We start from the raw sequence: 22,660 nt of genomic DNA on the forward strand, positions 1-22,660 counted from the left end.
TGCTCATTTATAATGTGGGTTACATTTAGTGGATCCCATAACTAGCATTATATAGAGAGAACACTGTGCATACACACACACACATATGAAATCTATTCCACATCTTTTATAATCATCTCTAAATTTAAAGTTCACAAAGGCATAACAGACCTTGAGTGCAAGAAACTACAATCTATGTACTATTTTACATATAAAAAATGGGTGGCAGAAGTAGATTCCAAAATATCTCCCTATTGTGGAGATGACCAATGTAGGAGGTTCTATTATTGAACTTGCAGTTAACAGCCACTGTCTTAAGTGGACACCTCAGCCCTGCTACATTTGTGGCTGGTAGAACATTGGACTCGTATTTCAAGAGTCATATGTTTTATACCCACCCAAGACAGCCTTGGTTGGCCACTTAGGTGTGTAATTGGGAAAGGCACTTAGCTCCCATTTCCTTGGTAAAATACAGCTAATGTGTTAAAAGTGACATTGAAACCATGAAAATCAAAAATACATTTGTCGCTACTGAACTGTTATCGACTCAGAGTGTTCATGATAATGATGATTCTGCCATCTGTCAATTATTTTCCATCCATCCTTTCATGTACATTTAATTACATACACAACAGAACATCAATACATGTACCTTGTTACAGTCAAATGGATAATGCTGGCCATAGACTCTTACCTGATCAGTTTTCATTAAACCTGAATATGTGAATGCTAACACGAAGCTTACTTGTTATTAGTAATAGAAAATAAATTAACAGTAACAGAAAATAGCAAAGACCTTAGTATCTAAGAATTCTGGTGTCACAAAAGATCTATGTTAAATGCATAATTACTTCAAGATCAAATACTATGTACCTAACGTCCCACTACTATATTAAACCTCTGTATCTATTCATTGATCCTGGCATTGGAAAATCCCTTTGTTATTAGCCCCCATCAGCAAGCTAATTTCCTATGTCTATGTACAATTTCCTTGCCAGTAGCCCACCACAAGTGAATGTTCACATGGGCAATCTAATAGCCTATGTTAATGTTAAAACCCCATGCCAGTAGCCTACTACAAGTAAATTTTTCCATGGGCAATCTAATGTCCTATGTATGTCTATTTTACCATTCCCTTGCCAGTAGCCTACTGCAAGTTAATTCTTCACATGGGCAAGCTAATATCTATTGTACCATCTCCTTGCCAGTTGCCTACTGCAAGTGAATTTTCTCATGGGCAATATAATCATCATAAACAAATCTCAGAAAAAACTTTTGTAGTTTCTCAAGTTTAGGTGTATTGACTTTATTTAAAGAAGAAGCTCATTTGGTCAACTGACCAATCTTCCCCTAGGCCTTCTACAATGACACAATTTTTACGAGGTGTCTATAGACAACAAATGCTATTAAATGCCAGACTATTTGGGACAGAAATTGAAACTGGAGAGGATACATTTATATAAGACTGTCAGTTTGTTGAGTCAGTTAATTTCTGACCAATATGTTTCAGGACACTGGTACTAATTGTATGGAAAAATCTGAACCAGTATGGGAACCAGTCTGGAAATAGGTGAATATAAAATAGAGCATATATACAGGTTTGGCTTATTATATTATTAGTATATAATAAAAGAAAGATTTTAGCAAACAGAATCTTTTTTGAGAGACATTGTTTTAATGACAGAATTTAAGTCTTTTAACAGTGTTGAGTTTGGAACACTCATTACTGAAATTAGCACCTAGTTCTTCAGTGTGGAATTGAAAGAACATGTTTCAAACACTTGTAGGTCCAGAAAATGCCATGGTTCATATCCTTTCCTCTACAAAGAAGCTGACATCTAGGTTTCATCTATACTGATAAATATGGGTCTGATCATGAGCACTCACAAATTTTAAGTTACTGTATTTTTAATATCATGGTGTTTGCATAGGTTTACTATGGGAACTGAATTAGTACTGGGAGTCCTTCATGAAAGATAGTTACCCCAAGCTGTACTGCAAATGTCAATTAATAGAACACAGTGTTATCATCCTCACAGTTATGTAATGTAGCTTTCCGTGTGTGTGTGTGTGTGTGTGTGTGTGTGTGTGTGTGTGTGTTCTAATGCTACTTGTTAAATCACTTCTCAATTTAAACACAGCGTAAATAAAAGATCTGCATGACACAAGCAGTGACCATTATAATATTGGCTGTTATTAGACAAGGAAGTGTTGATAAAATAAATATTAAACTTGAGAGAACGGTTGTTTTGTCACTTAAGATGTGTACCCTGAGAAAGTAAAAAGCATAATAAGCACACCCTTGGAGACTTGCCCAATGTTTGCTTTTAAACACTGTGCCTGTGAATGACCCCATCAAGGTCAGCTCAGCAGGCCTCCACTATATTCCCAACAGGGGAGAGAACTATCAAAACTGATGATTAATAGGTGCCAACTGCAGGAGCCAAGGCTGGTAAAAGCAAGGTTTATTGTGACTTCTGAATGTTTCTGAACAGAAGATTAAATTATAAATGTCTGTGAAATGATCTATTATTGTAAGTGTATTGTTTTTGTATGTAATTATTATCATTATTAAAACACAAAAATGTAATGCCATCTGTGAGACGACTTTTATGTGCCCTTTTTTAAAGATGCTAGTATGATATAAGCCAGGCAGATAATGAAGATATGCGAGAAAAAGTATGTGAATTTCATTTTTTATCAACATTATTTTTGTTTGGTTCGTGACGTTTTGTAACTGGACAAATGGCATAATGATAGGAATTCTTTAATAATTTCTTTTTTAAGTAATGAACCTGACTTTAATTTACATAAATGTGCAATCGATAATAATTTCACCACAAAATGTTTGGTTCATGACATAAATTGTAACTGGACAAATGGCAAAAGGCCCATATAATTTCAAACATAAATGCAAAATTGTTTACGAAAAGTTTTACATATTGCAGGTGTTTCATATATTTATCCTAAATTTACCTCCATACTTAGCTCATTCTCTTCATATGGCATCTGTTACCAGCCTTAAGTTATTAGATTTGGGGATTTCAGAGAAACGTAAATGCTATCTATTTACATTAATCCGTGCCTTAGTTAATTTTACAATGTGTCAATGGAATTTGTACTCATCGTGGCAATTCTAATCGATTTTTCAGTAACCGGTATTACTGGCATGTTTTGAGGAAATGTTATCTGCATTGTAATGCCTTTCCATTCTGTCTCCAGTGGTGAAAACTAAAACACTTCCAAGCATTATTATAGATGGAAGTTTTAAAATATTTTAAAGCAACACTGACACATATAATGTACATTTTTGAAACTATACATTTATTTGACTTAATGTTGACTAAGTGGTTTCAATGTTCTAAGCCAAAATACACAAAATATAAGAGATAGTTTTCAGGCACTTCCATGAAAAGAAAAGAAACATTTTACCTTGAGAATGGAATATTTCAGTATGAGTAGATGTTTTCAGCAACATGTCAAACACATTTCATCAAAAAATGATTCCACAATCCATTCACTGACGACTGCTAAAAGTTTATGTTTATGTGTAGCAGATAACTACAGTATTACACTGTTTTCAAGGCTGGTAACTAATACAGAATATTTATACTTATACAGCAGTTGTTTAACACTGAATGACAATCTCTTCAAACTGAAAACTTTGTAAAAGGTACTGCCAATATCTTATGCATCACTGACCCTGAAGAATATGATATCAACAAATGACATGGTCTTTCAGCAATTTCAGATACAAGATAAAATATCACAGCATGATGCAAGGTCACCAAGGGTATTTGTTTTAAAGTAATTTACCAAAATTATCCCACTTTATGATTTGTTACATTGACTGATTATGGAACAAATGTGGATACTGATGATGCTAATATTTCTTTTTGTTTCTAATATTCAGCCTGGGTACAAACTATTAAGAAAGTGTAACTTAAAGGCAGAAATATAGAGAATAGTCAACAAAAGAACAATAAAAGGAACAATGAATAGGAATACCCTGAACTGTGTCTCAAACTATCCTTTGTTATGTTCTCTCTCTCTCTCTCTCTCTCTCTCTCTCTCTCTGAAGCACATTTAGTCAAGTAAAATGTTGCTTCCATAAATTAATCATATTTTCATTCATCACATAGTTGCTTGTGCCCACTATTTATCTTTACTCTGTGTGTGTGTGTGTGTGTGTGTCTGTGTGTGTGTTTAGTTGAATCTAAAGTACTGTATGAAACATAAATTTATCATATTTGAAATACATATACAGAAAATTCAAATGAAGTGAAGTAGACATGATGATATATGCTCCCCGAAATTACACATACTTTTGAATCATTGCAGTACTCAGAATTTAATGTTTGAATAGTTTGGTATTTTGGTAATGTAATTTATTTATTTTTCAACTAACTTCAATAGTAAATAACTTGTGTTGAAACTGAAGAACAATTACCACAGAAATTTTATTTCTGTTTTGGTTAGCAGGCATAAGCACATTTCACTGTAGTTGGGTAGTCGGTTTATTAATTTCCTTTGTTAATTATCTATTAAGTTTTATGTTGCAGAACATTAAGCAGCTCAAAACACTGAATAATTATTTTGATTTAAATTATTATTGGATTTTTCAAATAAAAAATAGGTAAAATCATTTTTTTAATTACAAAATAATCATCTTGTTAAAAACATGCCTCCAGTGAGGAAACTCTCAACAGAATGCATGCTGTAAAATGATAAATGTGAATATACTGTAAAATGATAAATGTGATGTAATTTTGATTTTTAATGTAGCTTTAACAATTTTTCAGTCATATCTCTACGATGTCTGCAATGTGGCAGATTATGGTGATGTCTAGCACCGGAACATCATGCTGCAGACATGTAGCATGATGCCCCACCCAGTCACATTATCCTGACACCAGGCCGAACAATCCTAACACTAACCTCTTAATGCTGAACGCCAAGCGAGCTGTTAGTACCATTTTTGCAAGTCTCTGGCATGACTTGGCTGGGGATCGAACCCACGACCTCCCACATTCGAGACAGATGCTCTAACCACTAGGGCACTTGAGCGATGTAAATAACAAATGTGTATATACTGAAAAATGATATATGTGCCTATACTGTAAAATAATAAATGTAAATATACTATAAAATAATAAATGTGTACAAACTGTAAAATGATAAATGTGTACAAACTGTAAAATGATAAATGTATACAAACAGTAAAATGATAAATGTGTACAAAGTGTAAAATGATAAATGTATACAAACAGTAAAATGATAAATGTGTACAAACTGTAAAATGATAAATATGTACAAACTGTAAAATGATAAATGTGTACAAACTGTAAAATAATAAATACATACAAACTGTAAAATGATAAATGTGTACAAACTGTAAAATGATAAATGTGTATATACTGTAAAATGATAAATACGTACAAACTGTAAAATGATAAATGTGTACAAACTGTAAAATGATAAATACATACAAACTGTAAAATGATAAATGTGCATATACTGTAAAATCAAAAATGCTCATTGGGATACAATTCTGAAGTTAGGGAGTAAACATACACTCTATGGGTAGTGATACAATTTTGTGGGGGTGACACTGTTTCCCTCAAAATATAATCAAACTAAATAATTTTTAGAGGTAGAAATAATCTTATGGATATTCTTTACCAACAAAAAAGGAAATGAAATCCTCCACATATAACGTTTCACACACACACACACACACACAAACAGAGCAAAACCCCTCAAAATGAGAAACTCTTGGGGACCAAACTTGGGGGTGTGTGAAAGGATTTTGGTTTGCTGAGTATCAATATAATGTAAAAAATAATATATATATATATATATATATATATATATATATATATATATATATATATATATATATATATATATATATATATATATATATGTATATGTAAGCAGATGTACAGGCACATAATCTTCCCTAGTTTAGGTTTGGCACATATTCATATTTTTTCATCAGACTTACTTCTTCCTGGATGGATAATTCAGTCCTATGATGTTTACCTGGATGTTCTGATATTCTGATATGTGAGTGATGACAGTCATGATTACTTAAATACAGTTAGTTAATGATATGTCTGCTTTGAGAATCAAATAAAGTAAATACAACATTCAAAACACTTTTCCACCATTAATACTGGCCGCCATGTATAGCCTATCGTGTGCTGAAAAATGGCGTTAAACCCTACAACAACAACAACAACAAAACTGTTTTATAAGTTTCCATCAGCAAAGAATCAAAAGTAAGCCCAGGTTTGCAATATTACAAAAATGAAACAAAGTTGCATTGATTATTTATACAAATGAGTAGCATCAATCACAATGAGATAATAGGCAGATAAACATAACCTTACTTAAATGACCTATATCCAGGTGTTTAGTTAATAACAGTTTACATTATAAGCAGGCCTTTCTGTTCCCTGTAAAGACTTCAGATTTACCAACTGTCAGCTCTATGAAATATTGTTTTCACCTCATGTGCCCTTGAGACATTCTGGCTCACTGACAGTATATGTGAATGGTAAATAGCCTGACCCAGTGTGTATCAAGTGTATCACCACCAACTGTCAAATTCTCTTTTACCAAGTATATCACAGTTCACTGATACCATCCATGTTACTGTATCATAATTCATTGCAACCTTTCATGTCTTTAATCTGTTGAGAATCCAAATAATGTCTTTACTCATCAAAATGACCTTGATGGAGTCTAGCCATTTTGTCATTGTTATCATTTTTTAGGTATCTTTTATAATGTTTTTTAAAATAAAAAATTACCACCCTTGTCTTATTACAGTCAAGATCTCACTCGCATACCACGATGTGTCTGTCTTCTGGGTTGAACAACAAACATGGACACAAAGTAGTAATGCCCTTTTCTTATGAAATACTTATATAATTGATGTGCAGACTTTAGATTATGTTCAAATATGTGTGTCTGAATGAAAGATTATAAACTGATTTGATGTTTGGTCCCCCATCATATGAATATATGTCAGGTTCATTTGTTGCTTAGCCCATAAAATATATGTTTCATGTTGTGTCATTTCACATGATTTTTCTCTCTATCGGTATTTTTTTAATGCCTTTATTTTGTTTGCCTTGAATTATGTTTCTTATGTTTTAAAATCAATGAATATTTTAAAGAAATACAAGCAATTCTCAAACTAAAATGTGTAAATAAGATAAATTAATAAAAAATAATTTTTTTACTATGGATTGGGCAAACAAGTTTAAAATTCTCATATATATTAGCAATCAATTAAAATACAATTTTTTACAGTCAAGCAAAATTCTCTGAACAACTGTCTTTATTAGAGCAGTATTACACTCCTCTGTGGATCTAATAGCAATACATGTCTGTACAGTATTACACTCATATCTGATAGCAATAAATGTCTGTGACTGTCTTTATAACAGCAGTATTATACTCTGATAGCAATAAATGTCTGCAGTATTACCCTCATATCTGATAGCAGTAAATGTCTGTGTCTTTATAAGAGCAGTATTACACTCATGTGGATCTGATAGCAATAAATATATGTGACTATCTTTATAGGAGCAGTATTACACTCATATGTGGATCTGATAGCAATAAATGCCTGTACAGTATTACACTCTTGTGGAGCTGATAGCAATAAATGCCTGTACAGTATTACACTCTTGTGGAGCTGACAGCAATAAATGCCTGTACAGTATTACACTCTTGTGGAGCTGATAGCAATAAATGCCTGTACAGTATTACACTCTTGTGGAGCTGATAGCAATAAATGCCTGTGCAGTATTACACTCTTGTGGAGCTGATAGCAATAAATGCCTGTACAGTATTACACTCTTGTGGAGCTGATAGCAATAAATGCCTGTGCAGTATTACACTCTTGTGGAGCTGATAGCAATAAATGCCTGTACAGTATTACACTCTTGTGGAGCTGATAGCAATAAATATATGTGACTATCTTTATAGGAGCAGTATTACACTCATATGTGGATCTGATAGCAATAAATGTCTGACTGAATTTCATATTTGAGCAGAAAGAACAATATTCATCTATGATTGAATTATGGTCTAACAGTTTTGTTCTCATTTGTCAACTGGAATCCGTGTGTTATATTTTAATTCAATCCTTTTGTAATGAAAGATGACAACAGTCAAGATTTTCAAGTAATAACATTAGTAATTTAAGACATTAAATATATGAAATGGCTGAAATGCTATCAAGGCATGTATATGTGTGCATTTGACCATTTAATTTCAGTCCAAAATATAGGTTGATTCTCCATTCAGATCAATTAAAATTCTTAATATCTGAGTTGTAAGTTGGACACTATATTGCTTACAAAAATTTTTACCCATGTAGTCATCCATGAAATCCTACTATGCAGTTTTGCCCATAAATATCCTAGGGTAACCTTTTGTCTCTTTCTGGTCCTATTAAATTCCTACTTAACCCTTTCCTAGTTGCCTATAAATATCCTAGGGTAACCTTTTGTCCCTTTCTGGTCCTATTAAATTCCTACTTAACCCTTTCCTAGCTGCCTCAGAAAATGGAAAATAAGAGGAATATCTTTTCCGAGAAATGTCTTTCTAAAGTTAAAAACATATCTAAAGAAGAACTAAATTCTTTGTGTACCTTACTACAAGACAAAAGTATTATTATTAGAAAAGCTGATAAGTCTAGCACAATAGTAATAATGAATAAGGAGGATTATATTAAAGAAGTAGAAAGACAATTAAATAATGAAGTATATTATACAAAACTTTCCTATAATCCTTCTAAAGAAATTAAAGAAAATGTAAGCAAATGCATTAATGAAATCTCTATACACAATTGCTCCATATATGAAGAACTACATATTTTTCCAAATAAAATAAGCACACCTCAGTTTTATACTTTACCCAAAATATATAAAACGGTTGGTAAGTCATTACCTATAGGATATCCAGGTAGACCCAGCATTATTTCCACATGTAGCTCAATTACAAGTAATATATCGCAATATATTGATCACATTTTACAACCCCTGATGAAATCACTACCTTCATATGTAAAAGATACTTTTGATTTAATTACCAAACTGAACTCTTACCAAAACTAACTGAAAATTCATTCCTAGTTGCACCTGATGTGGTTTCACTCTATACAAATATACCACACAATGTTGGTATCGAAGTGTGTAATATTATCTTGAAGAAAATGAATATATATGTAAACTATCAAAAGAACATGTCTGTGATTTGATAAAAATTGCGCTTAAAAAAACCTATCTCCAAAAGTTGGGAACAGCAATGGGTAGTCCTATGACACCTTCTTATGCATCTTTATTTATAGGGAAATTAGAAAATGACTTTCTAAATGAATGCCTCATAAAACCAGATGTTTGCAGATTTTTAGATGATATCTTTATGATTTCGAGTTATTCATTAGAAATCCTTTATTATTTTATAGACAGTTTAAACAAATTACATCCAACAATAAAATTTACACTCAATGTGTCTGAAACTAAAGTATCATTTTTGGACATAGAGGTTGTGAAAAATGAAAATAATGACATCACTACCATGGTTCATGTTAAAAACATGAATATTTATCAATATGTTGAATATTCTTCATGCCATCCTAAATCATGTAAAAATGGGATACCATATAGTCAAGCAAAAAGATACAGAAGAATTATTTCGGATGATGATGTTTTTAAATCATCTTTGACAGAGTTAGGTCAGCATTTTTTAAATATAAATTACTCTAATGACATTATTAATATTGCATTCCAAAAAAGTATCTTCTCCTACACAAGATGAATTTTTACAATATAAAATCAAAAACAGAAATGAAGATATCATTTCTTTTGTTACAGAATATAATCCAAGTTTGCCTAATATAGGTAAGATTATCAATAAATATTGGGATTTATTAAAATTATCATGTAAAGCAAGTGTTAAAATCGCTACCCAAAAGCAAACCCACACTTGCTTATAACAGGACTAAAAATCTTAATGGTTTCCTAATTAAGTCTAATCATATAAAAAGGGATCATCAACTAAATGTAATAGACCTAGATGTCTGCACTGTTCTTTTATTAATGAAAATACTCCAACACCCTGGGCTACTTTGCCCTTTTTCTACCCCAACATACTGGGTTACTTTGCCCCCCCCCCCAACCTGCCCAGCCCCAACACACTGTGCTACTTGCCCTACCTCAGCCCCAACACCATTGGCAAATTTGCCCTCCCCTGCCCCAATACCACAAGATACTCTGCCCTCCCCCAGCCCCAACACCCAGGCTACTTTCTGGATTCGGAACCTTCCTTGCTGCTTTTAAGTCTTCTGAAACGCCACACCAAAACATGAATACCCTCCATCCAACTGTTAAATTAGAATCATGGTACAGAAAACAGTATTTGTTATTAAAGAAAATATCATCTTTGAAACCACCCCTCATCCCAGGGGGAGGGGGAGCATCCAATATCTGAAACTTGAAACCTTCCTTGTTATCTATGCATCCTCCCAAAAGGTCATACCATATGAGTTTATTCCCCCTCAGTTAGTGCAGACACAGTTCAGATTACTATGGCAACAAAAGTGTCTGATGGCTGAACAGGTGGCTAGAAAGACAGCTGGACAGATGTACCCACAGGTACATGAATGGACAGTCATGATCTATTATAATACATTTACTACAGTGCAGATATAAACAGATAAGAAATTGCTGAAACTGTCTTTTCTATTTTCTCTACAACTTAATGTTTGCATGTAAGACTGTCAAACCTGCAAGTAGAACTATTTCAAAAACAAATACTGTAATAAGCTTTGATGTTTCCTTCATGACACAGGTCTTGGATCAATAACACTGTACTACAATCACTAACAGGCAAACTAAGGGTATAAATATAGGACTGTATAAATGTAGCTAACTTGGCAATTATTGACTGACCTATCATGGTATGGTACAGTGTATTTTTTAATGCATAAATGGCTGAAGATTAATTGATTTTTGTGTTCAAACAATCAAAGGAAATTTGACAATAATTCCTGTAATTATCATCTCTTTAAAAAGCTGCTAAAGGTAAACTGATGGATTGCAATGACTCCCTAGCAATCTGAACTATAATCTTAGCAGTGATCAACAATTCTGATTTGAACCTAAAAGTCTGGTAAGGATGATGCGGGGACATGTCCAACAATGATTATTTTGTTGCCCTGGCTAGTTTAGCTATGCATCTGTCATCCCCTGCATAAGCCTGTATAGTAACTGCCTAAAGGAAACTTGGGGTCCACTCTGGATAATTTTGGCATGGCTCTCCTGGATTTACACGTGGGCCCCATGTGAGCACAGCATTTGGAAATAAACTTTTAAACAAGTTTTATATGATACTGAACAAAAAAAATTCTTCCATTGCTTTAAAATTATTTTATCTCTTTAGATATATTTATAAAAATTACTAACACGCAGGGCCCCTGTGCCCACAGTGCCCAACTGGGTGAAATCAGTCAAATTGGCCAAAGCCCGGGCCCTGAGCCCACACTTGAAAATAGGTCCACTGTGACGTAACATGTAGATAGATTCCTATTTTTGTAAGTCATGTTCAATAAGTACCCAATCCCCCAATGTTTGAATAAATTTACATGATGGACTCCTATGTATTTCATAACAGTGAAATGAACAAACTGGATGTAAAGAATTAACCTGCCATAAAAAAACACAAGACAAAAATTTACGTCTGGTTCTTCACACCTTGCAGCTAAAATAACATATTTCTTGCATGAAAATTGTTAAAAACTAGCATTGTATTCCTAATTTAAATAAGCAGATCAAAAACAAAAAAAGGCACTGTGTCGATAAAGGATCTGCACATCTCTGGAATACCCAATGCACTTATTTTTAATAAGCTATCAGATCAAGCACTGCATATTATGTTGATGAGAGAGATATCTTATGAAATTATATTTTCTGAATGATTTTTTTTCCTTCACTTTCATAAATGCGCAAAATATAATTTGACTGGCAAGTAAAAAGATCAACAGAACATGATTTTGTATTTTGGTGTTCATCAGATCCCCATATCTCCATATAATCTTGGAAAACTCCGTTGAATCCAATCAGTGAATTCAATCAACTCAGTTTTTATGCATCATAAAAGTTCCAAGATTTACTCAATGGCAGTGAACATTTTCTGCAACAATATTTTTTTCAAAAAATCTGGTGAAATTTGTAGCAATCTGATATGGCTGTAAAATTGCTTTTATATTTGTCTATTTAATATTAACTTACCTTGTGTGACACTAATATCAACTTCACACTTATCTCCAAACACTCATTTACATGTATGTACTGGAATGACTACAGTCCTTGCTATCAGCAAAACACATCTATAAACACTCTCTGCATCTGGTCTCTCTATAATCTCTGTCTACATGTACACATAGGATGGTTCTTCATATATCCACCAAAACAGTTTGTTTATCTGGGACCTAACAGAGAACCAAACACTGACAGGGAACAGACCATAATGCCTATAAATTAACTGAAGTAACAGGGCATGTGCTAGACGCTAAGAGAATATGTCAACAAATAAGATTATGGAGTTATGTGCTTGCAGGGATCATACATTGATCAGCATAAGTCTGTCATGAAGAAACTGAACATCTCCAAAGAAATGGAGAATTCATTTCTCCAAGAATACTGATCCTTGGAAATTCTGTTCTCCAAGAATATACAACAACAAATCCTTGGATAATATCCAAGGGAAATATGCATATATTCCAAAACAAACAATATAATGACATACTTTTGAAAAATACTATTATTTTGTTGAAGTACACATCATTGATGTCATAAATAATGTCCCTATTACATGTATATATAATGTGTATTTATAAAGTAAGTTAGAAGAGTCTGCTTCCCTTGCCAATGCTTGAAGTTTTCTTTTTGAGGTAAATTCTAAGGGGAAGATTTAGAGGAAATTGAGGGAACATATGTCAAACTCTTTTTCTTCTAGTACAAGCCACTTACTTTTTCTGGTAAGCTTGGCCCCAAGTACAGCATAAAATTGAAGAAATTTAACCAATTCACTCAACCTACCATATATATTCACTTATAAGTCTAGTCAAATTGTAAACAACAAAGATCTTGACCTGCCATAGCAAAATGCACATGAAGAGCAGGGTGTATGTTGTTTGTTCTACTGATTAATCCTCACAAACTGCACAGACCTAGATCTGCCAGTGCTTTATGTACTGGCAAATCTGGGTCTGTGCAGTTTCCAGTTGGACTCATAAGACAGCATAAACTGCATTTAAAATGCAAGCTACATATATTTTTATTCAGCCCCTGTAACAATGACCTCTGACCTTTTGATATTTCAAAGTTTGCCCCAAATGCAGCTGGTTAAAGTTTGGCAACAGTACATACTATAGTGGAAAGCTCAAAGTTATTGTGCAGAAACAGAACAGAGAAGGGACAGATGGATATATGGATGGACAACATTCTAACAGGATAGAATAGTAAGTGTATAATAAAGTACAACATACAATCAAGTACAACATTCATTTATATAATATCAAAATAGAGGTACTAGAATGAGTTTAGAAAATCAGACATTATTTGAAAAAACAATCATTGTTCATAAAATCTACTGCAGAAACTATAATCTTTCATCTTCAGTGACAGCCCTGAGTATGACCACTTTAGTGAGCATAGTTCATGCATCAGTAATTTACTTTGATTAGCCACTATGGCTCATTAAGAAATGCACAGTCCACTCTTCTAACCCCTACTTCTATACATGTACAAGAAACTGTGACCAATAAAAATATGCAATGTAAAGTCAATATGATGGAAATAACAGAATTATTCCAACTTTGCAATGTACTGTTCAGTCATGGCTTTCTGCATCTTTGCTAGCCAAGGTTCCAAAGTGTTAGCTGTCTACACCTTGGCAGACTGATCAGATAATTCAGTGCTTCAGGTCTGCGAATTTCACTGTATGTGGTGTCAAGCAATGTTTGGCCAATGTACAAAGTAACAATGTACCACTGTTACATACTATTGGTTAGCTGGCATTACATACTATGTGAGACAACTCATGAAATCCAATAGATGTCGCTATGAAAAAGTACTCAAACATGTGATCAATCCACACAAATGTAGACAGGGTTAACAAATCAGAACCTTGGCAATTGAAGATGGGCCTTCAGAAAAGTTTAGGATGTACATATAGCATGAAAAAATAAATGGTTTGGGAACTAAATACAAATACCTAACCTGTATTAGTAAATCAAAAAAGAAGGTAGCAGTGACCTAACTTGGGTGTAAGGGTGTAGTTCTAAAAAAAAAAATTATTCTAAGATAAACAGCACCAACCTTAAACAAAAACTTCAATGTGGGCGTAGTACTCCTCAAGATGCATCAACTCACCAAGTTTCATCATTGTAGGTTGTTGTTGTTGTTGTTGGGTTTAACGCCATTTTTCAGCACACAATAGGCTATACATGGCGGCCACTATTAACAGTGGAGGAAGAACCTGGGAAAACCCCGGAAAGAACCATCGACCCATGAGAAGCTACTGGCAAGCTTTCTCACATACCCACATTGGCTGAATCTGAGACTCAAACCGGCGCAGACAGAGGTGACATGGCAGTGATCCGTAACGGAGAGCGCTTTAGACCACTCGGGGCCCCCATCATTGTTGGTAGGAGAGTATTCATACAGCATGCCAAAAACACTTGTGGTCATCATGATGGCAATGTAAAATCATAACGTGAAAGCAATTAAAATATGTATATACAAAATAATGAGCTGCTTCTGTTGCAAGGTTGAGGTACGACATTTATAAAAAATGTATCTCTTCATCAACTTCACAGTTCAAGCTAGAAATGTGACCAAGAAATTAAATTTATCAAGTGTGACAAATGGACCATACTGAACAGTTCTTGTTATCTAATTTTATGGTACTATATTATATTCATCTCAATGATCTGTTTAAATTTGGCAAGAGCATCTCTGAAGTACACCTATACATTTAAAAAATGTACCAATGAGCTAGAAATTACATCCTAATTTGAATATTTGGCTGCTGGATTGAAAATGATGTACATTTAATATTATCCACTGAGCAAATTCATCTGCTAGACATAATTTTTCACCATTTTCAACTCCTAAAAAGATTTATTTTTCCTCCAATCAACAAATTGCCCTATATAATTTCCCCTTATTAGTTTCCTATTGCACTGTCTGGTGCATGCTTTCCCCATCCCCCCAGCAATTCATCTCCACAATTTGTAGAAATATATTCAAATATCATTACATTGCATGTGCGGTAAGGTGTAGACAATATTACTTTTACTGGAATTGGGGTTTGAAAATATGTGAAACGAAATCAAATGTCCAAATATATATGCTTTATGGAACTGTGATGAGAAATAGTTACTGACCAGTACTGACAGAACGCCAGTAGATTTTAAATTCACCGTACTTATTCCATCCGATTCTGATGTTGTTTTTTCCAAGCACGAGATAGGAGATACATGGCATCAAGTATAACTGGTGGAGGAAGAACCTGGGAAAACCCCTATAAGAATCACTGACCCGTGGAAGCTACTGGCAAGCTTTTCCAGTGATCAGTATAGGTAAATGCTTTAGCTATCCTGGGCCTCTCACATTGTGTAAACTTAAAAGATTGTATGATCCTTTTCATTTCTGAATGGATGGAGAGGGAGACAGACATAAAGTTTGTGTGTGTGTGTGTGTGCAAAGAATAAGAACCATTTGGATGGCAAATTTACAATGATAAATGCAATTTGAAACTTACAACAAAAATATTATGATTTGCTATTAAACCCAAATACAAACCTACCATAGACACTCCAGAAGACCTAGTGTCCCAGTATGCAAAGCTTATGCTGAAACTCTCCAGCTAATGAATCTGGAGATGATCTGGCAATTAGATTTACCAAATATCACCATACAGAAGCTCATCTACTACAACAAAATCTATGGGGTAAATTATACACCCACCCCCAATCATGAATATGACATCAGTTGCAGACTATCAAAGTACAATCTCAAACTTTCAAGAAAGGGTCCGACAGTACTCTGTACTGCATATATTTGATAGTGGTTTAGCAGAAAATATCAATTACGACTACACTGTGGGGTGAATGAAATATATTCAAGTATTTCATTAAATGTGTGTGTGTGATTAGGATTTTTAACGTAGCTTTAACAATTTTTCAGTCATATCGTGATGTCTAGCACTGAGGCATCATGCCGCAGACATGTAGCATGATGTCCCACCCAGTCACATTATTCTGACACCAGGCCGACCAGTCCTAACACTAACCTCTTAATGCTGAGTGCCAAGCGAGGCGGCTGTTAGTACCATTTTTGTAAGTCTTTGGTATGACTCGGTCGGGGATCAAATCCACGACCTCCCACTTCTGAGGCGGACGCTATAACCACTAGGCCACCGGAGTGGTTATATTTCATTAAATAATAGGTGTTGTTCAAGGGCAAGTCCTACACTAGGCCCTCCAAGCCCACCTTAACCATACATATCCTATGATAAGCCCATGGGGAATTTTCAATAATTAATTTGAACTATTATCACATTTACATGATGTTAAGCCCATGCCTGATGTTAAGCCAAACCTAATTTTCACAGAATTGTGGTACTAAATATTCACTGTGGATATCTTGGTATGATAACAAGCTCAAACCATGCTCTCTACCAACTTATCAGGCAAGACAACCAGTCTTATTTATATTCAGAAAAATACTGTATTAAAATGTTGCTATAATTGTCTACCAGACTTGAACGGGCTTATCTTTGTAAGAATGGGTTTGTTATTGAAAAAATAGAGGATCTTTTTTTATTGTTTGAGATGGGTCTATCATTAAAGAAAGTTTTACAATAAATTTCCCCAAATTTTGTAGAAAACTTGGGATTATCATCTGGTATGGGCTTACCATGTCTACTAATATGTTTAGCAAAGCACCAATTTTGGCACCATAGATATATACAACAGTGTGCAGATTAATGCTGCCTATGTTAAACTCAGGCTTCATTCATACACTTATAATCAATATATTCATACAACACAGTGACCCCCACAAATAGGATGCAATTGAAATACAAGATTCTGATTTTAAAATAGGCATCTACAATATTTACTCATCTGTAGGTCAGGTCCAACTGCAAACAAAAGATACCCTGACCTGCTGTCACATAACGTGCTGGCACATCAAGATCTACTTAACTCCTTACAAACTAAACAGACCCAGGTCTGCCAGCACATTATGCAATAACAGATCTGGTTCTGTGCAGTTTACAGTTGAACCTGACTTTTAAGTGAGTATATAAGGTACTGCACACAATTCTATTGGAAATGGTTAAAACTGAACTTTTTCTCTATTTAAAGCCTCAGAGTGACAGAGAAGAGGCCCAAGGTGCTCAACTTCACTCACACATCACACCTCTGTGTTAGTTCCAGTTTCCAACCAACCAACAATGGTATTTTATATGAGAAAGCTTTTCAGTGTCTTCCCATGGATCTGTGAATCTTGGGCTCTTCCTCCACCAAACATATTGGCTGCCAAGTGTAGCCCATTTCATTTGCTGAAAAATGCTTTTAAACCCACACAGGGCACAAAAAACAACCAAAACCAAAGTTGCTTGGAATCCATTAATTCTATTCCAAAATTAACGAGCAATGACTAAACTTATATTCTAAAGCAGTGCTGCCAAACCCAGCTCGCGGCCCGCGGGCTGATTTTAAATGGCCCGCAAGAGCTCGAGCAGCTATATAGTCAATGCTTTTCAGTTTTCTGCTGCGGCCCTCGGCTTCAAGAAAAACATTTTTCAGTGGCCCATGGTGTCAAAATGGTTGGACAGCACTGTTCTAAAGGGCAGGTACAGGTAACAGTACATGTATATACACCCACCAATGACTTTGCAGGACAGGAAACATAAAGAGAAACATAAATTTTTCAATTAAATTCTCTTGACACAATGTGTACTCTGCATGAATAGACAGTTTCTCAATTAAATATACATTCAACATAGTAATGAATTTGGTATTAGAAACTACTGGTTCAACTTGATTAACATGACGCATAATGGCCTTGAAAGATCTAGCATTGTCATGTTTACCCCGACCCAGAGTAGCCCATTTGAAACATGTATAATCAAAGTAATTCTGACAAGCCATTGTTTGATGTTAAACATTGCCGCAGGCTAGCACTAATCCATTATGTAAGATTGCCGTAGCTAGAAGTGGAGAGCTGGACCTCGGAGTTGCGAAGTCACAGATAGCCAATTATCACCTAGGTGTGGAAATGTTTGTCCAAGATCAAAAGAAGTTGCCTGAAGAAGTGGGAGTGTCTTAACTTCTTTTCCCTGCAGACAGACAGACAGGTTGAACTGGCCGCTAAGACGATTGGACAGGGTCACAGCACCACACAATCAGAATCGAGATGGGGAGAGACCTTGATTTGGGTAGAATGATATCTCCGCGTCTTCCGACAAGAATTAGTTCGCTAAGAGAAATTACCCAGAGCAGAGGTTAGCGTAACTCCGAATAGCCATTCGTTATTGGCGGGAAAATCTTACAGCAGGAAATTCTAAGTACAGAGAGCTTCAAATAAGGTCAGTGGGCTATTTGTTCGGTCTTTGTGGAATGCGACTGCATTTTAATTGTAGGTCGTATGTATACTTTATTATTACTAGAATCGTAGTACGAAGAAATACTTTGTTTTGTTAATATGTTTGCATATTTTGAAGAAATGAGTTGATATTTGTAAAGAATTATATAGCTTGCTAGCCATCATAAGAGTTAATATTGTAATTCGCTATGTGGGTATTTTATAGTAGACTAACACGTGTTCATATGATTATAGATTTTGCCATTGTTGAATATTTGTAATGTACAGACATGCGTCTGATTGTTGTCAGATTGTAGTACCATGAGATTAAATATATATGTGTATATACTGATGTGACGCAATGTATTGATGTCTGTATGACAATTCGCTGATACCATGTTATTACGCTATTGTTTACCCTGCAAGAAGTGTGTGGGAATTTCGATGTGTACACATGCGTGACCAAAACTGTGATAGCTTACATGATGATTAATTGTCGATATAGTGTGAGGTGAGATTCGAAAAAACATATGTTAACGCCTTGTGGTTTTTCACAGGAAGCTTTGAGGGACAGACCAGTTACAGTTTAGCCCCGTAGTCTCAGATAGAGAGACGGAGGAAAGGAGAAGAAAGGAGAGAAGTCAGGAGAAGTTGGAGTCTGGGAGCGAAATTGGAGGAGGAGATAGTAGAGAGGGAAACGGAGTCGAAGGAGGAGTTAGAAGAACGGAAAGAAGGAAGGAATTAGCGGGAAAGAAAGAGATGAGTAGATGCAAGTACAGGGGGAAAATCGAACTCACACTGTAAATCACGGGATGAATTAGGCTGTCACTTGGTCGAGGGAAAGACGAGTGATTGGAAGTTATCGTTTTTAAATTATCAAATTTATTAAATTGTTATTGATTGAATCTCATCTTCGTGTTCTCTATAATTTAACCATCGGCATAGCTGACTGGGGGCTCAGAGCTGTAAATCTACCTCATCACTAATTTAACTTTCTAACCTCACGAGCCAGGGTGGAACTTTCATCATAATTTAATTAAATTATATTGGAAGAACCCCACTCCAATGCGTGCAAACGTCACAAGCATTCTTATATCACATGGCTAGGTGCAATATTTCACAACAATCAGTCCAAAGCTTTTATGAATGGAATTTCCATTAAGCTAAAGGACTGGGATGGGGCATATTCAATAAACTAGCACAAAAATGGTTTATTGCGGCCAATACATGTCACTCCCATCTTTCCATTTTTTAAATCTTGAAATAGTACATGATATTTTGTATAACTGATGGTACTAGTCAACACTATGCTCACACAGCAAAAGTAAAAAAATATGTTGGTAGTGACAATATAAAAAGGAAAAAGTAAATTTACATTTGAAACAATTATACAAATCATTACACCTTAACTACTAACTTGTCCGTTAAGTTAACACTAAATGGTAACAAAATACCATCCAACAGTAACCTGACACTATGTTGATAACATACTTGACAATGATTGGAATGGTTGTTATGAAAAGATCATTGATAGTTGTAAACACCTGAAAGGATCAAGAACAATTATGGTGACAACACCTGTATATTTTGTCTGCAATGTTCAACAAGGGAAATGATGATATTACCCTGCATGCAAATGAGAACATGCAATTATTTAATTGTCATTAATTCACTGGTTTCCTAAAAATGTCTGTTTTTTGGTGCTAAGATAATCCATTTTCAAATTATCTGTATTTATTATCAGTATTCATTATCTGTTATAATTATCAGTATTTATTACCTGTATTAATTATCAGTCTTATCAATATTCAGTATTTGTATTCAATACAGGTATTTATTATCTGCATTCATTATCAGTATTCATTATCTGTATTTATGATCTGTATTCATTATTAGTATTTATTATCTGTATTCATTATCTGTGTTTATTATTAGTATTTATTATCTGTATTTATTATTATTATTTATTATCTGTATTTATTATTATTATTTATTATCTGTATTCATTCTCTGCATTGATATGATTATATGTATTAATTATCAGTATTTACTATCTGCATTTAATCTCTATTCATTATCTGTATTTATTATCCATCTTCATTATCAGAATTCATTCTTTATGTTCATTATCAGCATTCTATATCAGTATTCATTATCTGTATTTATTATCTGCATTCATTATCTCCTACATATTGAACACTGCAATATGTATGTATCATCTGATTTCTTGGTATCAAATGATATGCATGTGAGATACTGTAGTTTCAGGAAAATGAAAAGGGTACAAGGTAGAGAAACTAATGGCACTAAACTGTCAGTTTTCTTGCCAACATCATTCGAATCCTCAACCGGACAATCTCACTGGTATTAAACAAGAGACCATTGTTAAACTGATTAAATGTGTGGCTGCAGCTTTTTTTAATTTTTATAGGATCAACTTTTTATATTCAACCATGCCACAAAGTTACCTTTATTCTCAACCTCAGCATCACAATTTTAATTATTTTTTTGAAACACTGCATAATTTACACGCATTAAAGTAAATATTGCCAAATATTTTTAACTGCTTACATGATTGTATTGTTGTCTTGCCACAAGTTGCTATTTGTACATGTACACTGAACAGTGCCATGGTGACAAACAAGATGATTTTATATTATTTTGTCACACATTCTGTGCAAAAAGAGAAGGTATGTTTACTTAAGATCTTATATTGTAAATATAAAATGCATACCATATTTATGGAATATTTGTGGACACATATTGTAAATATAAAATGCATACCATATTTATGGAATATCTGTGGACACTTATATTGTAAATATATAATGCATACCATATTTATGGAATATATGTGGACACATACTGTAAATACAAAATGCATACCATATTTATGGAATATTTGTGGACACTTATATTGTAAATATAAAATGCATACCATATTTATGGAATATTTGTGGACACATATTGTAAATATATAATGCATACCATATTTATGGAATATTTGTGGACACTTATATTGTAAATGTAATTTTTTTTGATAACTTTCCACAGCTGAATTAAAAATGTCAGTATTATTTCTGCTGAAATGATTTGGAAATACAAAACCTTCTAACATTCAATCCTAAATTTACCTGAACAGTGCTTTATTTTCTGGAACATATTCATATCGTGTTTGAATGAGTTTTGTGGATTTTATGCCTTTTCAATTGATATGTATATTTAATTTGCATTATTTGTAAGTATTTTATTTATTTTCTTTTATTTCATTATATGCTATAGAAGACTATGTTGAACTTGACCTTGTCCAAAATCAAGTTCACTTTCTACTTGATATGAATCATTGATTTTATTTATTCTGTAAACAACTAATACTGTACATAGCAAATAGGTTCCCATGAGTATGGGTTACTTATTAGGATTAGTATCTTGGCCTGAGTCAAGGGCATGGTGTTTACCACATGTTATATCCTAATTATAACTAAGATTTTATTCAGTAAACATCATAAACCTTCTGGAAGGTTATTTTCCATTAGGTAATAGTTTTTTTTAATATAGAAAATGCTAATTGTGATCTGAGGTCAAGTAGAGGACTATATAATTTTGTTTTTAAAAAAAAAATCATTTGTGCTTCAAGATCTTAGCTGAATCAATTGTATTATTGTTAAGTCCAGTAGTTCATTTAGGCTGGAATTTCATTTATTCAACTTAGTTTTTTCACTAGAAATACAAAGTGCTCATCAAAAATAACATTCTTGGAAATAGAGACTTGAATTTATAGATGAAATTTCCAATAAGGATTTATTCTTGGATTTTATTAATGTGATTCAACAAAAGAATGTTGGTACATCACCACTACATGAGCCACCACAGGCACATCAACATTTCCTGCATTGGATTTAATTTGGACCTCCACTAAAGTTTATTCAGAACATTAATCAGTGGCACTTGTGTCTGTAATTCAAGGATTATTTGGGATTTAATTCACAATTCTGTGCATT

General features: G+C 33.9%; 1 protein-coding gene across 2 annotated transcripts in view; it reads right to left on the bottom strand.

Moving 5' to 3' along the window:
- LOC149795296 (uncharacterized) overlaps positions 1-22,660 on the bottom strand; it is a 132,571-nt gene that overhangs the window by 88,746 nt on the left and 21,165 nt on the right. The window contains exon 1 of one of the 2 annotated variants that reach the window (XM_089965022.1): positions 12,291-12,406. The exons of the other annotated variant lie outside the window; for it this stretch is intronic. The gene's annotated coding sequence lies outside the window, so the exon portion shown is untranslated. Of the gene's footprint in view, positions 1-12,290; positions 12,407-22,660 lie in introns of those variants that run through there. 2 annotated transcript variants of the gene reach the window in all.

This window comes from Sinohyriopsis cumingii, chromosome 7 (genome assembly GCF_028554795.1).
Source record: "Sinohyriopsis cumingii isolate HCF-2022 chromosome 7, ASM2855479v2, whole genome shotgun sequence".
In the NCBI taxonomy this organism is placed as follows: Eukaryota; Metazoa; Mollusca; class Bivalvia; order Unionida; family Unionidae; genus Sinohyriopsis; species Sinohyriopsis cumingii.